The sequence below is a fragment of the Danio aesculapii genome, chromosome 4 (genome assembly GCF_903798145.1).
Source record: "Danio aesculapii chromosome 4, fDanAes4.1, whole genome shotgun sequence".
NCBI classification, from domain to species: Eukaryota; Metazoa; Chordata; class Actinopteri; order Cypriniformes; family Danionidae; genus Danio; species Danio aesculapii.
The window spans coordinates 23,174,940-23,197,466 of record NC_079438.1 but is presented as its reverse complement, the minus strand read 5'-3'; the positions used below and the strand labels follow the sequence as shown (position 1 = coordinate 23,197,466).

Here is a 22,527-nt window from a genome sequence, read left to right as displayed (position 1 = left end):
TAACAATGATTGGTATTGTTGGGCAAAATACAGTTAGAAAATTACAAATATTCAATTGCCCAATATGTTTACAAACACTTTTGAAAAAACTTATAGTGGTTGTAAATTTTTATGATTATAGACATTGTGCAAAATTCAGTATACTGTACTGTGACTGCCCATTTTGCCAGGCCCAATGTCTCGATATTATAGGAAGCACCAAATTTACATTAGAGAACAATGATAGGTTGAAAAAAGAAAGCAAATGAACATTAAAGTTCAAGCAACAACAAGAGAGATTCCCACAAATATGCAATAAGAAATTAGAATATGAATGTTATAACCAAACAAGAGGATCGACAAATGTGAGAAAATTTAAAAGGAAATTGTGCAATAATTTGGCATTTGACTGACAAATGTGGGGAAAAGAAAATGTTTATATGCAAACCTTCCAAATGGCTACAGCTACAATAAGGAATATAATGTTGCCAGTTTCAGAAAAAGGCGATAGGACGGCTAACAGCACACTTGGTAAATGCACTGGACAAAATGTCCAATTGCCAAGATGATTTCCCTTAATACAACAATATGAACAAATAGCAGACTACTACTGGATCTATGGAAGGGGAATATTACACCTCAACATTCCATTGAAATGGAAAGGGATTTGTACTAGAGTTAAACTAATACAGGAAGTGATAATAACTGATTGAGTTGAAGAGCAAAATGACATACAAAGACAGCAGAATTGGAAGCATCGAGTTAAGAGACAATATACACCTGACTCAGAAGTTCACATTGGCCAACCTAGTGTAATACCAGATGAGTTTAAAACTAGAGATATAGCAAAAGAAGGACTTGACTCTATAATAGTGTGGATAATTGCAATGACATTTTTTTACAGTGGATTAACTACATTTATTACAACCAACAAAGATTTATAAGTTACACAAATGATGACGTTAAAGTATTAGGAGAATAATTGGCCCTAACAAATAAAATGGCTTGGTAAATCACTGCACCCTTTGCTGCTCCTATATTCCAAATAATACCGCCTTAGGTGGATCTTTCACTGAAGCCATGTGAAAATTGGAAAATCTGAGGAAAGAAGTAAAAGAGAATGCTGAAGAGGATAAGTACTTTAGTGACTAGTTTGCCTCCATGTATGGATCATTAGGACAATAGTTGCGATTGGACAATAATTAAGATTGGAATATTCAAAAGAATTGCTATATTTGTTTTTATTCTTTTTTGTTGTGTTATCCCTCTTCTCAGATTTATAGCTAAAGCTGCTGCCAAGCAGATGGTCGATGTGCGAGTTAATAGAACTGTGCATGACTGCAGAGACCATGTCTATTAAGTTCTTGGGCCAGATTTGGAACATTTGGATGAGTTTTGAGAACAATTACTACCCTAAATTTCTTTCATCTTTAATGTCTTAAAAATAATAATAATTTAATTCTTTAGCTTTTTACTAATTTTATAAAGGCTTTAAAACCCAAAGAGAATGGTTTTAAGCGAGGCATCATCCTAATACAGGAAAATGCAAATAGAATGGACTGAACTGAAAGATTGTGTAATCATTTTAAGACCCGTTTACTAGTATAAAATTCTGTGTATATAGGAGTTCATCAAAGCTGCCGGAGCTGATATCAGATGTACACGAGGAAAGAGGGAAGATGACTATGGGTCAAGGGACACTCCAGAATCCAGCAACAAAGGAGAAGAAGAGCAGAATCTACTGGAGGTTTAAAACCTACTGTCTGCACCAACACCAGACAGTACTCCGAAGTACCTCTGGCGACGTGGGATGAAACATCAGATATAGTTCTTTTACAGGTGCTATGAATGTTCTGCAAATATTGAGATTTTCTCTTGTGTGTTGATTAATCAAGTATATATGGTATATAACCACTGCTGTGAGCAAAGCTGACAAAGCATATGTTTTAACATGACTAATAATTGTTGAGTGTTGAAGTCCCCAAGAAAGTATTTAGTTAGGGAGAGCGGGATCTTTTACTCCTTCTAAAGGCAAAAGTGGAGGGAGATGTTTGGTTCCGTTTCTCCTCTGAAGTGCGGCGCAAGGATGCTGACAATTGATAAGGATGTAGATGGGCAACTTTTTTGGTTGCACAAGAACGTTAAAAACTGAGCGAAATGTTAGATTCTTAAGTTGCACTTCAGCGAGGGATTTAGGAAAGGGACTTTTTTGATAAAGCCCCTGAGGGGGGATTTATAGTGGAACTTTTATTATGTAATCACTATATAATCTGCCACTATTAAAATATATATTACTATTAAAATACACTGTTAAAACTTATAGAAATACCTATATTCAAGTAATGCAGAAGAGACATACAAACATGCAGGGCCTTATAATTGAGGGCCTTACAATTGAAGCACAGCATGTCATGCGCCAAAGTGAGAACATTATGACAGAGCGTATGCAATACATTTAGACAATGTATATGTTGAACAAGACAAAAACAACCCTCGCCAAAATAACATACATAAGGAGAATCATTTAGAAAGCATGAAAACAACATGATCATATACAAACACATGATTGTTAGCACATGCTATATGACCTTTAAGATATGTAAAAACAGAAAAACATACAGCCATTAATTAAAAAGCTAGGATGCTATTGGAGCCGGGAATAGGGTGATGTTACATCATATCTCATGATACCTATGGATAAGAAACTGTATATAAACTGTGGGTTTTTGGACATTGAGTGGGAGAGAGCTCAATCGACCATCTCTGCTGTAACAATAAACTGCTTCAACTTGAGAACTTCGAAGACCTCAGCCTCTTTTTTGAAACCTAGAAGATGTTTGTCGAGATCCAGCGCAACTTGCCACTACAGTCTGAGCCCCACGTTGGGTGTTTGTGTTACCTTTCTCTCTCTCTTTTCGGCAGCTTTCATTTGGGTTCATCCAGCAGACCAAGTGAGACAAAGTTCAGCGTTTCTACTACAGGTGATTTGGTGTCTGAGTCTCTGTGGTGCAATCGGTTAGCGAGTTCGGATGTTAACTGAAAGGTTGGTGGTTCGAGCCCACCCAGGGACGAACCAAGGCTTTTGCTGCCTTGCAACTGCTAACACGTGCACCCGGCAATGATTCTGGGCCACGTGCTGTCTGGCGTTACAAGATGACATCAGGATTTAGCAGAAGTTTGTTGTCAAGTGCCTGTATTGGCCAATTTTTTTTTAATCCAGTTGACTTAAAAACACCATTAAACTTTACACAGGTAGGGAAGGTATTGATCAAAACAGTGACTTTCTCTTGAATGAGCATCTCACAAGCCCTGTCTGGCGTTACAAGATGACATCAGGATTAAGCAGAAGTTTGTTGTCCAGTGCCTAGATCGACCAAGTTACTTATTCCAGTTGATTTAAAATAAGCATCAAACTTTACACAGGTAGGGAAGGTGTTGATCAAAACAGAGGCTAGAATGAGTGTCTCACAAGCCTGGCTAGCTCAGTCGGGAGAGCATGAGACACTCAATCACAGTGACGTGGGTTCGAGCCTCACGTTGGGTGTTTCTGTTACCTTTCTCTCTCTCTTTTCGGCAGCTTTCATTTGGCTTCATCCAGCAGACTAAGTGAGACAAAGTTCAGCATTTCTACTACAGTTGCCTTGGTGTCTAAGTCTCTGTGGCGCAATCGGTTAGCGCGTTCGGCTGTTAACCGAAAGGATGGTGGTTCGAGCCCACCCAGGGACGAATGAAGGCTTTTGCTGCCTTGCAACTGCTAACACGTGCACCGGGCAATGATCCTGGGCCACGTGCTGTCTGGCGTTACAAGATGACATCAGGATTTAGCAGAAGTTTGTTGTCAAGTGCCTAGGTCGGCCAAGTTACTTGTTCCAATTGACTTAAAATCAGCATCAAACTTTACACTGGTAGTGAAGGTATTGATCAAAACAGTGCCTAGAATGAGTGTCTCACAAGCCCGGCTAGCTCAGGTGGGAGAGTATGAGACACTTAGTCTCAGTTACCTGGGTTTGAGCCCCACGTTGGGTGTTTCTGTTACCTTTCTCTCTCTCTTTTCGGCAGCTTTCATTTGGGTTCATCCAGCAGACCAAGTGAGACAAAGTCCAGCATTTCTACCACAGTTGGTATGGTTAGTCTGAGTCTCTGTGTCACAATCGGTTAGCGCGTTCGGCTGTTAACCGAAATGTTGTTGCTTTGAGCCCATCCAGGGACAAACGAAGGCTTTTGCTGCCTTGCAACTGCTAACACGTGCACCGGGCAATGATCCTGGGCCACGTGCTGTCTGGCGTTACAAGATGACATCAGGATTTAGCAGAAGTTTGTTGTCAAGTGCCTAGGTCGGCCAAGTTACTTGTTCCAATTGACTTAAAATCAGCATCAAACTTTACACTGGTAGTGAAGGTATTGATCAAAACAGTGCCTAGAATGAGTGCCTCACAAGCCCGGCTAGCTCAGTCGGGAGAGCATGAGACACTTAATCACAGTGATGTGGGTTCGAGCCTCTCGTTGGGTGTTTCTGTTACCTTTCTCTCTCTCTTTTCGGCAGCTTTCATTTGCATTCTTCGAGCATACCTATTGAGACAAAGTTCAGCGTTTCTACTACAGTTGGTTTGGTTAGTCTGAGTCTCTGTGGCGCAATCGGTTAGCGCGTTCGTCTGTTAACCGAAAGGTTGGTGGTTCGAGCCCACCCAGGGACGAACGAATGCTTTTGCTGCCTTGCAACTGCTAACACGTGCACCGGGCAATGATCCTGGGCCACATGCTGTCTGGCGTTACAAGATGACATCAGGATTTAGCAGAAGTTTGTTGTCAAGTGCCTAGGTCGGCCAAGTTACTTGTTCCAGTTGACTTAAAATCAGCCTCAAGCTTTACACTGGTAGTGAAGGTTTTGATCAAAACAGTGCCTAGAATGGGTGTCTCACAAGCCCGGCTAGCTCAGGTGGGAGAGCATGAGACACTTAGTCTCAGTGACCTGGGTTTGAGCCCCACGTTGGGTGATTCTGTTACCTTTCTCTCTCTCTTTTCGGCAGCTTTCATTTGGGTTCATCCAGCAGACCAAGTGAGAAAAAGTTCAGCATTTCTACCACAGTTGGTATGGTTAGTCTGAGTCTCTGTGTCACAATCGGTTAGCGCGTTCGGCTGTTAACCGAAAGGTTGTTGCTTTGAGCCCATCCAGGGACGAACGAAGGCTTTTGCTGCCTTGCAACTGCTAACATGTGCACCAGGCAAAGATCCTGGGCCACGTGCTGTCTGGCGTTATAAGATGACATCAGGATTTAGCAGAAGTTTGTTGTCCAGTACCTGTATTGGCCAATTTTTTTATTCCAGTTGACTTAAAAACACCATTACACTTTACACAGGTAGGGAAGGTATTGATCAAAACAGTGACTTTCTCTCGAAGGAGCATCTCACAAGCCCGGCTAGCTCAGTTGGTAGTGCATGAGACTCTTAATCTCAGGTTTGTGGGTTCGAGCCCCATGCTGGGTGATTCTGTTACCTTTCTCTCTCTCTTTTCGGCAGCTTTCATTTGGGTTCATCCTGCAGACCAAGTGAGACAAAGTTCAGCATTTCTACCACAGTTGGTATGGTCAGTCTGAGTCTCTGTGTCACAATCGGTTAGCGCGTTCGGCTGCTAACCGAAAGGTTGTTGCTTTGAGCCCATCCAGGGACGAACAAAGGCTTTTGCTGCCTTGCAACTGCTAACTCGTGCACCGGGCAATGATCCTGGGCCACGTGCTGTCTGGCGTTACAAGATGACATCAGGATTTAGCAGAAGTGTGTTGTCCAGTGCCTAGCTCGACCAAGTTACTTATTCCAGTTGATTTAAAATAAGCATCAAACTTTACACAGGTAGGGAAGGTGTTGATCAAAACAGTGGCTAGAATGAGTGTTTCACAAGCCCGGCTAGCTCAGGTGGGAGAGCATGAGACATTTAGTCTCAGTGACCTGGGTTTGAGCCCCACGTTGGGTGATTCTGTTACCTTTCTCTCTCTCTTTTTGGCAGCTTTCATTTGGCTTCATCCAGCAGACAAAGTGAGACAAAGTTCAGCGTTTCTACTACAGTTGGTTTGGTGTCTAAGTCTCTGTGGCGCAATCGGTTAGCGCGTTCGGCTGTTAACTGAAAGGTTGGTGGTTCGAGCCCACCCAGGGACGAACGAAGGCTTTTGTGCCTTGCAACTGCTAACACGTGCACCGGGCAATGATCCTGGGCCACGTGCTGTCTGGCGTTACAAGATGACATCAGGATTTAGCAGAAGTTTGTTGTCCAGTGCCTAGGTCGGCCAAGTTACTTGTTCCAGTTGACTTAAAATCAGCATCAAACTTTACACTGGTAGTGAAGGTATTGATCAAAACAGTGCCTAGAATGAGTGTCACACAAGTCCGGCTAGCTCAGGTGGGAGAGCATGAGACACTTAGTCTCAGTGACCTGGGTTTGAGCCCCACGTTGGGTGATTCTGTTACCTTTCTCTCTCTCTTTTCGGGAGCTTTCATTTGGGTTCATCCAGCAGACCAAGTGAGACTAAGTTCAGCATTTCTACCACAGTTGGTATGGTTAGTCTGAGTCTCTGTGTCACAATCGGTTAGCGCGTTCGGCTGTTAACCGAAAGGTTGTTGCTTTGAGCCCATCCAGGGACGAACGAAGGCTTTTGCTGCCTTGCAACTGCTAACTCGTGCACCGGGCAATGATCCTGGGCCACGTGCTGTCTGGCGTTACAAGATGACATCAGGATTTAGCAGAAGTTTGTTGTCCAGTACCTGTATTGGCCAATTTTTTTATTCCAGTTGACTTAAAAACACCATTACACTTTACACAGGTAGGGAAGGTATTGATCAAAACAGTGACTTTCTCTCGAAGTAGCATCTCACAAGCCCGCCTAGCTCAGTTGATAGTGCATGAGACTCTTAATCTCAGTGTTGTGGGTTCGAGCCACATGTTGGGCGTTTCTGTTACCTTTCTCTCTCTCTTTTCGGCAGCTTTCATTTGCATTCTTCGAGCATACCTATTGAGATATAGTTCAGCATTTCTACCACAGTTGGTATGGTTAGTCTTAGTCTCTGTGTCACAATCGGTTAGCGTGTTCAACTGTTAACCGAAAGGTTGGTGGTTCGAGCCCACCCAGGGATGAACAAAGGCTTTTGCTGCCTTGCAACTGCTAACACTTGCACCAGGCAATGATCCTGGGCCACGTGCTGTCTGGCGTTACAAGATGACATCCGGATTTAGCAGAAGTGTGTTGTCCAGTGCCTAGATCGACCAAGTTACTTATTCCAGTTGATTTAAAATAAGCATCAAACTTTACACAGGTAGGGAAGGTGTTGATCAAAACAGTGGCTAGAATGAGTGTCTCACAAGCCCGGCTAGCTCAGTCGGGAGAGCATGAGACACTTAATCACAGTGACGTGGGTTCGAGCCTCACGTTGGGTGTTTCTGTTACCTTTCTCTCTCTCTTTTCGGCAGCTTTCATTTGGCTTCATCCAGCAGACTAAGTGAGACAAAGTTCAGCGTTTCTACTACAGTTGGTATGGTTAGTCTGAGTCTCTGTGTCACAGTCGGTTAGCGCGTTCGGCTGTTAACCGAAAGGTTGTTGCTTTGAGCCCATCCAGGGACGAACGAAGGCTTTTGCTGCCTTGCAACTGCTAACACGTGCACCGGGCAATGATCCTGGGCCACATGCTGTCTGGCGTTACAAGATGACATCAGGATTTAGCAGAAGTTTGTTGTCAAGTGTCTATGTCGGCCAAGTTACTTGTTCCAGTTGACTTAAAATCAGCATCAAACTTTACACTGGTAGTGAAGGTATTGATCAAAACAGTGCCTAGAATGAGTGCCTCACAAGCCCAGCTAGCTCAGTCGGGAGAGCATGAGACACTTAATCACAGTGACATGGGTTCGAGCCTCACGTTGGGTGTTTCTGTTACCTTTCTCTCTCTCTTTTCGGCAGCTTTCATTTGGCTTCATCCAGCAGACTAAGTGAGACAAAGTTCAGCGTTTCTACTACAGTTGGTTTGGTGTCTAAGTCTCTGTGGCGCAATCGGTTAGCGCGTTCGGCTGTTAACTGAAAGGTTTTTGGTTCGAGCCCACCCAGGGACGAACGAAGGCTTTTGTGCCTTGCAACTGCTAACACGTGCACCGGGCAATGATCCTGGGCCATGTGCTGTCTGGCGTTACAAGATGACATCAGGATTTAGCAGAAGTTTGTTGTCAAGTGCCTAGGTCGGCCAAGTTACTTGTTCCAGTTGACTTAAAATCAGCATCAAACTTTACACTGGTAGTGAAGGTATTGATCAAAACAGTGCCTAGAATGAGTGTCACACAAGCCCGGCTAGCTCAGGTGGGAGAGCATGAGACACTTAGTCTTAGTGACCTGGGTTTGAGCCCCACATTGGGTCATTCTGTTACTTTTCGGCAGCTTTCATTTGGGTTCATCCAGCAGACCAAGTGAGACAAAGTTCAGCATTTCTACCACAGTTGGTATGGTTAGTCTGAGTCTCTGTGTCACAATCGTTTAGCGCGTTCGGCTGTTAACCGAAAGGTTGTTGCTTTGAGCCCATCCAGGGACGAACGAAGGCTTTTGCTGCCTTGCAACTGCTAACTCGTGCACCGGGCAATGATCCTGGGCCACGTGCTGTCTGGCGTTACAAGATGACATCAGGATTTAGCAGAAGTTTGTTGTCCAGTGCCTGGATCGGCCAAGTTACTTATGCCAGTTTACTTGGAATGAATGTATCAGAAGCCTGGCTAGCTCAGTCGGTAGAGCATGAGACTCTTAATCTCAGGGTCGTGGGTTCGAGCCCCACGTTGGGCGTTTCTGTTACTTTTCTCTCTATCTCTTTTCGGCAGCTTTCATTTGGATTCTTCGAGCATACCTATTGAGACAAAGTTCAGCATTTCTACTACAGTTGCAAAGCTCTCTAAGTCTCTGTGGCGCAATCGGTTAGCGAGTTCAGCTGTTAACTGAAAGGTTGTTGCTTTGAGCCCACCCAGGGACGAACCAAGGCTTTTGCTGCCTTGCAACTGCTAACACGTGCACCAGGCAATGATCCTGGGCCACGTGCTGTCTGGGGTTACAAGATGACATCAGGATTTAGCAGAAGTTTGTTGTCCAGTGCCTAGGTCGGCCAAGTTACTTGTTCCAGTTGACTTAAAATCAGCATCAAACTTTACACTGGTAGTGAAGGTATTGATCAAAACAGTGCCTAGAATGAGTGTCTCACAAGCCCGGCTAGCTCAGGTGGGAGAGCATGAGACACTTAGTCTCAGTGACCTGGGTTTGAGCCCCACGTTAGGTGATTCTGTTACCTTTCTCTCTCTCTTTTCGGCAGCTTTCATTTAGGTTCAACCAGCAGACCAAGTGAGACAAAGTTCAGCATTTCTACCACAGTTGGTATGGTTAGTCTGAGTCTCTGTGTCACAATCGGTCAGCGCGTTCGGCTGTTAACCGAAAGGTTGTTGCTTTGAGCCCATCCAGGGACGAACGAAGGCTTTTGCTGCCTTGCAACTGCTAACACGTGCACCGGGCAATGATCCTGGGCCACGTGCTGTCTGGCGTTACAAGATGACATCAGGATTTAGCAGAAGTTTGTTGTCCAGTGCCTAGATCGGCCAAGTTACTTATGCCAGTTTACTTAGAATGAATGTATCAGAAGCCCGGCTAGCTCAGTCGGTGGAGCATGAGACTCTTAATCTCAGGGTCGTGGGTTCGAGCCCCACGTTGGGCGTTTCTGTTACTTTTCTCTCTCTCTCTTTTCGGCAGCTTTCATTTGGATTCTTCGAGCATACCTATTGAGACAAAGTTCAGCATTTCTACTACAGTTGCAATGCTCTCTAAGTCTCTGTGGCGCAATCGGTTAGCGAGTTCAGCTGTTAACTGAAAGGTTGTTGCTTTGAGCCCACCCAGGGACGAACGAAGGCTTTTGCTGCCTTACAACTGCTAACACGTGCGCCAGGCAATGATCCTGGGACACGTGCTGTCTGGCGTTACAAGATGACATCAGGATTTAGCAGAAGTTTGTTGTCCAGTGCCTAGGTCGGCCAAGTTACTTGTTCCAATTGACTTAAAATCAGCATCAAACTTTACACTGGTAGTGAAGGTATTGAGCAAAACAGTGCCTAGAATGAGTGTCTCAGAAGCCCGGCTAGCTCAGGTGGGAGAGCATGAGACACTTAGTCTCAGTGACCTGGGTTTGAGCCCCACGTTGGGTGTTTCTGTTACCTTTCTCTCTCTCTTTTCGGCAGCTTTCATTTGGGTTCATCCAGCAGACCAAGTGAGACAAAGTTTAGCATTTCTACCACAGTTGGTATGGTTAGTCTGAGTCTCTGTGTCACAATCGGTTAGCGCGTTCGGCTGTTAACCGAAAGGTTGTTGCTTTGAGCCCATCCAGGGACGAACGAAGGCTTTTGCTGCCTTGCAACTGCTAACACGTGCACCGGGCAATGATCCTGGGCCACGTGCTGTCTGGCGTTACAAGATGACATCAGGATTTAACAGAAGTTTGTTGTCCAGTACCTGTATTGGTCAATTTTTGTATTCCAGTTGACTTAAAAACACCATTACACTTTACACAGGTAGGGAAGGTATTGATCAAAACAGTGACTTTCTCTCGAAGGAGCATCTCACAAGCCTGCCTAGCTCAGTTGGTAGTGCATGAGACTCTTAATCTCAGGGTTGTGTGTTCGAGCCACATGTTGGGCGTTTCTGTTACCTTTCTCTCTCTCTCTTTTCGGCAGCTTTCATTTGCATTCTTCGAGCATACCTATTGAGACAAAGTTCAGCATTTCTACCACAGTTGGTATGGTTAGTCTTAGTCTCAGTGTCACAATCGGTTAGCGCGTTCGGCTGTTAACCGAAAGGTTGTTGCTTTGAGCCCATCCAGGGACGAACGAAGGCTTTTGCTGCCTTGCAACTGCTAACACGTGCACCCGGCAATGATAATGGGCCACGTGCTGTCTGGCGTTACAAGATTCATTTCAATTCAATTCACCTTTATTTGTATAGCGCTTATACAATGTAGATTGTGTCAAAGCAGCTTCACATAAAATGTCACAGTAAATAGGAACAGTGTAGTTCAGTTTGTAGTGTTTAAGTTCAGTTCAGTTGAGCTCAGTTCAGTGTGGTTTAATAATCACTACTGAGAGTCCAATTATTGAAGGGCAAATCCAACGATGCGCAGCTCTACAGATCCCGAACCATGCAAGCCAGTGGCGACAGTGGAGAGGGGAAAAAAACTTCACTAATGGCGGAAGTGAAGAAAAAAAACCTTGAGAGAAACCAGGCTCAGTTGGGCACGATCATTTTAATTTCTCCGCTGGCCAAACGTCTTGTGCAGAGCTGCAGTCTCAGCGGCGGAGGCTGGAAGCTGGCCTCAGCAAAGACTCGTCTGTCTCTGGAGCGTCACAGGAATCAGTCTCATGTTCTCCACTCTTCCATGACCATCACAGTAGCTGCTCAGGATTCGGCCAGGTCCAGGATATGGAAACCTTGGGATCATCTCGTCGTTGGTCTTGGATCGAATCAGTGACTCTGCATAGTCTGAGGGCCTCGGGAAGAGTATCCCCAGGTGGAAATGGAGAATAAAGAAAATAATTAGTGTAGCTGATGTTCACAGTGTATATCAACAAGATGCATAACCTGTGTGGAAGCCCCCTAAGTGGTGCACTAAGTGTATGCTTTACTGAACAGATAGGTCTTTCAACTAGTTTTGAATTGGGAGAGTGTGTCTGAGCCTCGGACGTTATCAGGAAGGCTATTCCAGAGTTTAGGAGCTATAAATGAGAAGGCTCGACCTCCTTTACTCGACTTTGCTATTCTAGGTACTACCAGAAGCCCTGAGTTTTCAGACCTTAAAGAGCGAGTTGGATTGTAGCGAGACAGAAGGTTGGTTAGATAAACAGGAGCTGGATTATTTAAAGCTTTATATGTAAGAAGCAATATTTTAAATTCAATACGAAACTTAACAGGCAGCCAGTGTAAGGAGGATAAAATTGGTGTGATGTGATCAAATTTTCTAGACCTGGTAAGAACTCTGGCAGCTGCACTTTGTACTAATTGAAGTTTGTTAATAGAGGATGCTGGGCAGCCAGCAAACAGTGCATTACAGTAGTCCAACCTATAAGTCATAAAAGCATGGACTAGCTTTTCTGCATCTGAGATGGATAGCATACTTCGTAACTTAGCGATATTTTTAAGATGAAAGAAAGCAGTTTTTGTGACATGGGATATATGATTTTTAAAAGTTAAATTGCTGTCTAACATGACACCCAGATCTTTTATAGCAGAGCTAACTCTAACTTTGTATCCCTCTAATTGTAGGTCGAGTTGTGAGATCTGCTGTGTACAGGATTTAGGCCCAATAAGTAATAATTCTGTTTTGTCTGAGTTTAAGAGAAGATAATTGTTGGTCATCCAGTCTTTAACATCTTTAATACACTCAGTTAGCTTGGACAGTTTAGACGTCTCGTCAGTTTTAGTTGAAATATATAATTGAGTATCATCTGCATAGCAGTGAAAGCTGATCTCATGTCTTCTAATAATGTCTCCCAGGGGTAGCATGTATATTGTAAACAAGGCCTAAAACTGATCCTTGAGGCACCCCGTATTTTACTGGGCTGATTTGTGAAGGCTGTCCATTAATATTCACAAACTGGTAACGGTCAGATAAGTATGACTTAAACCATTGTAGGGCCTGTCCCTGGACACCTGTAGACTTTAAGCGATTAATAAGGATACCATGGTCAATGGTGTCAAATGCCGCACTAAGATCGAGTAGAACTAATAGCGAGATGCACCCTTGGTCAGCAGCTAAGAGTAAATCGTTGGTTATTTTCACTAATGCAGTTTCTGTACTGTGATGAGCTCTGAAACCTTACTGAAACACTTCAAAAACATTGTTCATCTGCAGAAAGGAGCATAATTGAGCAGAAACAACTTTTTCTAGTATTTTAGACATAAATGGAAGATTTGAAATAGGCCTATAATTAGCTAAGTTGCTGGGTTCCAGTTGTGGTTTCTTAATAATAGGTTTAATAACAGCTAACTTGTAAGGATTTGGAACATGGCCTAAAGATAAAGAAGAGTTGATAATGTTACGAAGAGGTTCTCCTATAACAGGTATCAATTCTTTCAGTAACTTTGTAGGAATTGGGTCCAATATACACGTAGCTGATTTAGAGCTATTTATAATTTTGTCTAGCTCGTCCTGTTCTATGATTTTAAAGCACTGTAGGTTATTTAGATTCAGTGGCGTGTTTACTGGATCTGAAGTATAAGGCGGTGCAGAAAGTTTAATATCTCCTATTTTCTGTCTAAAGCCTTCTTTTTTATCACTGAAAAAATTCATGAAGTCATCACTACTAATTTGCGGTGGAACGTTTTGTTCCAAAGATGACCGATTATTTGTTAATTTAGCAATGGTGTTAAATAAGAATCTAGGATTGTTATGATTATTTTCTATCAGTTTGCGGAGGTGCTCAGCCCTGGCAGATTTTAAAGCCCTCCTGTAGCTGGACATACTGTCTTTGTATGCAATTCTAAAGACTTCTAAATTAGTTTTTTTTCATTTACGTTCCAGGGCACGGGTTGCTGTTTTGAGAGCGAGAGATAACATAGGTTTTTGCAGTGTTTGGAAGGACAACATTAAGCGCTAATACTTCAAAGGAGCTAAACATAAGTCCGTTTCTCTGATTAACATTAAAAATATCACTAAAGATTGACGCGACTCCACCACCACGACCAGTTTGACGAGCCTCATGTTTATATAAGAATCCTGGAGGAGTTGCTTCATTTAAACTAATATAGTCATTTTGTTTCAGCCAGGTTTCAGTGAGACAGAGTGCATTAAGATTGTTATCTGTTATTAATTCATTTATGATAACTGCTTTAGGTGCTAGTGACCTGATGTTTAGGAGACCAAGCTTCATGAAATTTGTATTTTCACAAATCTGTGACATCTGTTTTTATGCTTGATGAGTTAAACCATGATGATCATACAGAATTTTATCGTTTAAATTAAATTTATAAATGGGAGAATGGCGATAAGACAAGTCTATATAAAAATGAAATGCCTGGTTAATGATCAGTATGAAGGACCAGGAGTGACACTGAAAAATCATTTTATCAATGAAATTTTTTTTACATAAAAATGTACATAAATACATCACATTTAAATGTTTAAATAAATACAATTTGTTTTAAAACATTGATTAATCAAACAATAAAAAGTATTTTATGAAGAAATTTCCTTAAATTCTTTAAAAAATGCTTTTGGCAAAAGTTTTTTTTTTTTTTAAAGCTATTTAATATGTGTATTTTATATATATTTAATATGCTTTTTTATTCTTTGATTAATTAGCATAAGAAAATTAAATAAACAGTTTTAAATAAGTATATTTACAAATCTAAATGATATTTTTAAAATGTAATCTTTTATTGATATAATAATATAATATTGAAATTCTAATATATTTTAAAAACACAAAGTAAATCCATTTAAATATGCTTTGTCCATTTAAAGCCGATTTCTTATTGATGCACTTTTTATTATTTGAATAACCAACATTTAAAACGTGAAATAAATAAACTTTTAAAATTGTATATTAATTTATCCATTAAATTTTTTTAATCCATTGCTTAACTTCCTATGTGATTCATTTAAATAATTTTCTGCTTCAATTATTGAAAATTGATCATTTGATTATTCATTTTATTTTTAAATGATGCTCTTGGTCCTCCATAGAACAGTGCCTGTTTAATATTTACATTCTAATATCAGGTGTTATATTTTCAACCTGAATTTAATTAAATTTAAGTATCCTAACATGCAGTGTTGGAGAAAGTCACTTTTAAAAGTAATGCGTTACAAAATTGAGTTATTCCTCCAAAAAAGTCAGTAGCTGCATTACTTAGTAACCATTTATCGCAAGTAATACATTTAGTTAATTTTGAGTTATTTATTTTTATTCATTCAACTCTGAAGTTCCTCTGAAATATTCGGTTGTAATATTTGGTTAGAAGTGTCATCTGGACCATTTCTGCCTTCATTGTGAGCAGAAAACGGTACAGATTCAGTTCAATTCCACTTCAGTACAGATATGGTTACTGAGAATGCGCGTTTCTGCACGCGCAAAACTGCAATTGGTCAACCGCAGTCACGCGCAGTACTGTGGCCTTTTCATTAAAAAAAAAAAAATTCTGTGCTTTACGCAATAGCCACCAGGTGGCGCAAGGAATGACTGCTTTTCCATTGACTAACAGGTAGTTCTCATACAGTACGTGTTATTAAATATTTCCTAAAATTTGTATTTAAAAAAATTAAAACAAGACTAATTTGTAAAATACAAATTCATTACATCATATGTCATTAGGAAAAAATAGCAATCTGTTAAAATTTTAAAGTAAAAAAAAACTGTAGCCTACTATCATTTATTAGACAAAAAACTGCACATTCAACTGTCCTCAGTAACAATTTGGCCATTTCAATAAAAAATAATAGTTTAAACATAATAATAATAATAATAATAATAATAATAATAATAATACATTAATATTTAATTCTTTTTCTAGCCTCTTTGGTTAAAATAAAATACATTTGAAAATTCCTGGAAATCAACAATAGCCAAAATATATTCAAATTAATTTAATATGGTCCGCTTCTGGTGCTTCACACCTTTTCATTGCTAATTTTTATTTCAGGAATAAGGTCCAAGATTAAGAATAAAGTTACCTGTAAAATGTTTTCTGTTTATGAACAATACAGTAGTGAAAGAAGACTTCTCTTACATCAGATTATAGTCCCACCGAAGTAACAGCCGGCAAATGATTCCGTTTGAATAATGTTATTATTAGTAGTATTATTTATTATATGGATATTTATGTTTGTATTATTAAAAACAAGCTTAGATTTGTCGGGAGAGTGAAATCATTAGAAACTAGGCTACCTTCTTTTCTGTCATTGCAATGCCGCTATACAAACGGATTGGGAGAAACCAGTGGCCCACCACATTCTTACGAACATAAAGCTCTACATTTAAAATGAAATTTTTACATTTTACCACGTCATATAAAAACACAAACATTTGTTTGAGGACATAGAACACATGTTTTATATGCATGTTTTTGTATGCATGTGTGTGTGACCAACACAATCTCATGGCAATTCGTAACTTTTTGATTAAGTGGCTAATTCGTATAAATTCATATGATCTAATTCGTACAATTTAGTACGATTTGCTCATCCCCCAATGACGGTTGGGTTTAGGGGTGGGGTTAGGTGCCACTCCTCCTTTTTAAAATTGTACAATTTTGTACGACTGAACTCGTACGAATTCATACGAATTAGCCACTAAACTGACAAAATGTAAAATACTTACGTTTTCTCGTGAGATCAGACTGATGTGACCAGGCGAAAGATCGCTCACTTCACAGCTCTTGAAGCATATTAAAACTTTGTTTTTCTGTATTTGCTTTTTTGTGCATGAACGTTTTATTGTATTTTTTAGTTTTATATAAAGTTTTTAAGATTTTATATAAAGATAAGAATTTAGATGACGGGTAGTATTTATATTATACATGGTTTATTATATTCAAGTCAATGAAATTGGCTAATAACCAAATATAAATAAAATATGTTCGTAAGAATATGGTGGGTGTGCCAGTGAAAAGCAGCTGTAGTGTATACTGTTGAATAATCAATTTAAATTATGTAATAAATAAATAATTAATAAAGCAGTATTAATTTTCGCCAGGGGCAACGCAGTGGTGCAGTAGGTGGTGCTGTCACCTCACAGCAAGAAGGTTGCTGGTTTGAGCCTCGACTGGATCAGTTGGCGTTTCTGTGTGCATGTTCTCCCTGCGTTCTCGTGGGTTTCCTCCGGGTGCTCTGGTTTCCCTCACAGTCCAAAAACATGTGGTATAGGTGAATTGGGTAGGCTAAATTGTCCGTAGTGTATGAGTGTGTATGGATGTTTCCCAGTGATGGGTTGTGGCTGGAAGGGCATCCGCTGCGTAAAACATGTGCTGGATAAGTTGCCGGTTCATTCTGCTGTGGTGACCCCGGATTAATAAAGGGACTAAGTTGAAAAGAAAATGAATGAATGATAATTCCCGCCAGGGGCGGACTGGCCATATGGCAAGGGCCGGACCATTTTTTAAATGTGGGCCGGTCATTTAAAAAAAAAAAAAAGTATTGTTTTTACATGCAGGCAGCTTTTATCTCTTGCTAGATGTGATATTATGATGATGAGGATAATAATAATAGTAATAATAAAAATAATAATAATAATAATAAATGTTAAAGAGCCCATATTATACATGAAATAGGGTCATATTTCGGTTGTAAGGGTCTCCAACAACAGTCAAAAAACACTGTCATGGTCTTATAATCTGCATTTATTTTTACCTAATTATCCCAGCGACTCTCATATGAATCGTTCAGCGATTCATTTGTACCCAAACCCATCCTCAGCGCGAAGCTAATCTGCGCTGATTGGACCGATGACAGCCTGCTGCGATTGGTCGACACGGACAAGGCTTCAGCGCGAGGCAGAGTAAAATGCCCAGCTGCTAATCTACAATATAAAAGTAGTCTCAGTGCACACACGCTTTATAGTGGATTTTGGCTGCCAGTGGGTGAATGTAAATACAGACGATGGACTAGAAAATACTGACGACTAACTATTTTATTGAGCAAAAAGTCCAAGAACTGGCGAGGAGATCTCCTAGCCGGTCGCAGTCTACTTGCTCTTTTCACACACACGCACGCACGCACGCACGTACGCACGCACACACACACACACATAGGGCCGGTGCGTCCATAGAGGAGACCTAGATCGGCAGAATAGAGAAGGGGCGAATCGCTCCGTTATATCCGCGGCGCTCAGTTATATCACCAAGACCCTAATTGGGTGCAATTTATACACCTCACCTCGAAAACTGAGCTGAACTATTTTGAAACTTGACCGTTGCATGCGTGTAGCAACAGCTGACGATCTGTAAACAAAGCGGCACGCATCGCATTTTCAACGTGGCTTTACACGCGATATGAGAATATAAAGAGTTAACCTGATACAGTACACACGGTTACAAGTAACAAACTAAATACATAATTTGCAAGATAGAGTAATCGAGGCAACAGTTTTAATCGCACGTACTTACACTTGTGAAATGGGGGAAGAAACTGATCCATGATCCACTGATCCATGTTCTGACAGTCTTTACTGATCCTTCCTTTAACAAACCGATTAAGTCTTCTTTTTAAGCATGTAATTTCCAGAAGCACTCAAACTGCTCAAGGCTGGGCTATATTGCTGAGGTTTCATCTTTAATTAGACTGTCAATAAAATTCATCTTCACAGCGTGACTTCATTTCACTGGTGTCTCTGTGTGTGTGTGTGTGTGTGAGACTTTTTTTCTGTTAGTGGGCGGGGCCGCAGGTTTCAAATCTCCCGGGTTTGCGCGTGCAACTACTTGTGTTTCGTAGCCGCGTCATCACGAAACACCTAATGACTCGTTATCAAGACGACTCGTTTGAAGCACTATGAGTCGACTCTTTTATAGATGAATCAATAGTTTTAAACACTGTACACTTACAGATTTAAGCCTTAGCTGGATATTTCACTTCACTTAGAGCTATGTTACACACTACATGGAAGGGCATTTTCAAAAACCCATAATATGGGCTCTTTAAGCATTTGGCCCAATCGGCGATGGCTGCCTGGATTCGTCCAGCCAGAAACTGTACATTAGGTCATGATTATTAATATTTATTCATTAGGTCACCTTTAATTGTTTAATAAGCACATATTTATTCAAAACAAGAATGAGGCAAAGCCTAGCATAAGGAGTGATTCAAATAATGACAACACTCACAGTGAGAGAGTTAAAAAGGATGAGAAGATGTAGAATCAGACAGACAATGTGCACAATGTCAACTTAGAAACAAGGAGAAGCCAACATATAGACAGTGGCAATAAAGATTTGATTAATATCATCGTACCCAAATTCTTTATAAGTAATATTTTAAACCTCCTCCTGTGTTTATTGTTTTTAAGGGAAAGGCACAGCCAATCAAAAGGCTCATATGTGTTTTGGGGGCGGGAGGAGCGAACGTGATTGAACCCTTTCTGCATGCCTAGGTTATATGTTGACAGCGCCATTTTTTTTTTTTTTTTTGTGGATTAAATTATTGGTGGGGACATTTCAATGGTTGGAGGACATTGGTGGGGACACATCCCCTCCGTCCACCCTAAATCTATGCCCCTGTATGTATATATATATATATATATATATATATATATATATATATATATATATATATATATATATATATATATATATATAAATGTAATATTAGTAATTTCATAGTAATACACTTAATGTTTGTTTAATATGGGTTGTATACTAGTATTCCACTTTATTACATAGACAGGCATAGCCGTTTGAGTTCTGAATAAGCCAAATAGGCTCAACCCACCAGTTTACTGTAGTAAAAAACACTTTCTATATTTAAGTGCATTTTTTGTTTTCATGTATTAAATAAATAAACTGCCACTTTTCTAATTAAATGACATGCATATAAATATATATTTTTAAACTTACAGGCTAATTCACATATTTCACGATCTGAATGATAATAATGAATAAGAAGTATTTTTTAATACTAGACAACACTTGATGTTTCTGTCTCTGTCAGTGACTCAGTGATAGTTACAATGGGTACATTCTCTAAGTGGTTCTGTCACTCTGTTTAATCCTTTCTGTGCAAGACTGTATAGTTAATGTTACACTAACTGTAAAGTGTTTAATATTGGTAGTTCATTTTGAAATAAAAATAGCGAAATGTTCATAAAGAGTTACATTTTTCCCTGGAGGAAACAGCTGTGCTGATGAGGTGAACGCCGAGAAAACCCGACTGCTTTTCCGTGACATTGGAGGATACAGGTGATACAAGTGTATCTATATCAAAGAACTGCAAATAAGCAGATATTATAACAATTTATCAATTTATCACACACCTCGTTCTCTCGCTGTCCATGGCTGTGGTTTGCTGATCAAATGAATAACAAGACAGGGAGGAGCTGAATCCTGAGTAGAAATATAGGGGGGCTACAGCCCCCCTATAACAGGCCAAGCAACGCCCATGGTGCGCTCACTGCGCTGGGTCTCTCAGTTAGTGGCGAGACCACTCGATGCACGATGCCAACAGTCGGTCGGCGAGTAAATTAATATGATGAATGGAAACACACAGATCTGTGCGTATAGACATGTAATGTAATGCTGTACAGTAATTAAATACCCATGAGTCACTTGTGACTTTGTATGTCATTTTAGATATTTTATATACTTAATTTTAATTTTTCAACTAAAAATATTTCCTTTCTATTAAAAACAACATGTTAAAATGTATACAAACAAATCAAAACTCATGTTTAATAGACCAAGAACAGTATTTCCTAGAGTCTACTAGTTTTTATTCTGGAGAAGGTCTTGGGCTATTTATTTTAGTCTGGCTGCAGTAAAAGCAGATAGGCCTAATAAGCATGTCAATATAATAAACCCCTAAAGAATTTCTTTATGTCAAACAAACATTTGTCATGACTTGTCACTCAAAAGCATCTTGCTATAGCTACTTAATTTATAATGTAGCCAAATGAGATTTCTTGAAAGCTTTCTTGCTGTATAAGCTGTTTATTTTGTTATTCTTTAAACATTTGTTGAATATACAGATTTATATTTTAATTACACCCTTTTAAGTAATGAGCTGTTCATCTTCTGTGATTATGACCTTCTTTTTTTGTAAAAACATTGATATTTCAATTGCATCCACTCCCACAATACAAAAAATACTATAATGAGTTATAGGAATACTATAGTGTTTTTGAACCATTTTATAAAAATAGCCTGTTTAAATTCTAAAGTTGCTCTGATATCACAACAACTATAAACATAACCCAATACTGAAAAAACATGTTCAAAAACGCTGCAATATTTACTATAATATTAACTATATTACTATACTATTTTTTCATGAGGTCTTCCGCGATAATAAATGCGAACGCAATCTCCGCCACTGATAACATTTCCAGGCGGCAAAATAGCAAGATTTGGGAAGTGTCCAACTTGTGGTGTATTATTTGAGCCTTCTTCTTACTGCAGACAAGGTGAGGCACACCTCAAACAAGCCTATTGACATGCAAACACATCTCAAGAAGGTTTTCACAGCTACTGTCTTTCATCCACCAAACATTGCTCCCAACTTGAAGTGAGACCTTCAAAGATGACCCAGGTGGGACTTGAACCCACAATCCCCAGCTCCGGAGGCTGATGCCTTATCCATTAGGCCACTGGACCATGTCGCCAATCTTTTGTCATGGATCTCTTGTATGCATTCAACAAGATGCCAATGCATGGAAAACTGCACTTTAGGATCTATATACCACTTTGCCTTCTGTCAAATAAGATGTGTGCAACTAATGGACAAACATTTTCTTTGTGCAATCATAAACATTCGTGTCATTGGTCCTAAGGTTTGGTTCTCATGTATGTTGTGACTGGTCTTGAGTTTCAAATTCCAGACAATGCCACTCTCATTAACTTGAAATCACAACCTTTTTGCAGCTATTTTCTTGTTTGTGTTTCATCATCATCCACCTAACATGAGATCAATAGTTGAAAGCCACTGGGTACTTGAAGACAAGATCTCCATTGCCAAAGATTAGCGGAACCTTTTAAGTTTGTAACGTGACAGTGAGATTCAAGCAAGATTGGATGAATCTTATTTGAAGTGTGCAGCAAGTCTGAGAATTTGAAGCTAACTATTGTCCTCAGATCATCACGCCTAAGTTTTGAGAAAACAAGTCGGAATTGTTTCACAAAACTTAAATGTAACCCAAGAAAGACAACCCAGATGGGACTTGAATCCACAATCACCAGCTTTGAAGGCTGATGCCTTATCCATTAGGCCAATACTAGCAATTGTCATATCTGTTGTATGGCTCAGGAAGTTCTTGTAACTCAGAAAACAGTACTTTAGGATCCCTATGCCATATTGCATTCAGACGATCTGGTGTGTACACCTAATGACAAAACAGCTTCTCTGAGGAGTTTTCCTTTGTCATGTCTTTTTGACCTAAGGGTTTGAACCTAGCTTTTTAAAGGTCACACTGGATTGTCTTGCACAGCCAACTTAAAAGGAACTGCATCAAAGATAACCCAGTCGCTACCTTAAACCCACAATCCCCAGCTTCGAAGGCTGGTGCCGTATCCATTACTCCACTGGGCTGTTTTTCTCTGCCTGTGAACTGTAATATGCCTCCAGGGAGTTGCTGACACACGTAACAAAAACAACATGAACAAAGAGTAGATTGGATCAGTCTCACAGAATTTTTGTGGCACTGCAGACTGCTTCTACAGGGCTCGTTGGTCTAGGGGTATGATTCTCGCTTAGGGTGCGAGAGGTCCCGGGTTCAAATCCCGGACGAGCCCTATGCCTGTCATAGAAAAAGCAGTGGAGCTGTGCTGTCTATGGTGTTTCTATGTTAATTGTATCAGCTTTTGC

The 22,527-nt window shown here is 40.3% G+C and overlaps 6 non-coding genes across 6 annotated transcripts; 5 read left to right on the top strand and 1 right to left on the bottom strand.

Annotated features, from left to right (window-relative positions):
- Positions 1-3,631: 3,631 nt before the first annotated feature.
- Positions 3,632-3,705, top strand: trnan-guu (transfer RNA asparagine (anticodon GUU)). The gene has a single exon. It is a non-coding gene; the product is annotated as a tRNA-Asn (tRNA).
- Positions 3,706-6,055: 2,350 nt separating this feature from the next.
- Positions 6,056-6,129, top strand: trnan-guu (transfer RNA asparagine (anticodon GUU)). Its single transcript has one exon. It is a non-coding gene; the product is annotated as a tRNA-Asn (tRNA).
- A 2,581-nt stretch (positions 6,130-8,710) lies between these two features.
- trnak-cuu (transfer RNA lysine (anticodon CUU)) lies at positions 8,711-8,783 on the top strand. Its single transcript has one exon. It is a non-coding gene; the product is annotated as a tRNA-Lys (tRNA).
- An 840-nt stretch (positions 8,784-9,623) lies between these two features.
- Positions 9,624-9,696, top strand: trnak-cuu (transfer RNA lysine (anticodon CUU)). The gene has a single exon. It is a non-coding gene; the product is annotated as a tRNA-Lys (tRNA).
- Positions 9,697-21,247: 11,551 nt separating this feature from the next.
- On the bottom strand, positions 21,248-21,320 carry trnar-ccg (transfer RNA arginine (anticodon CCG)). Its single transcript has one exon. It is a non-coding gene; the product is annotated as a tRNA-Arg (tRNA).
- Positions 21,321-22,382: 1,062 nt separating this feature from the next.
- trnap-agg (transfer RNA proline (anticodon AGG)) lies at positions 22,383-22,454 on the top strand. The gene has a single exon. It is a non-coding gene; the product is annotated as a tRNA-Pro (tRNA).
- The last annotated feature ends 73 nt before the right edge of the window (positions 22,455-22,527 follow it).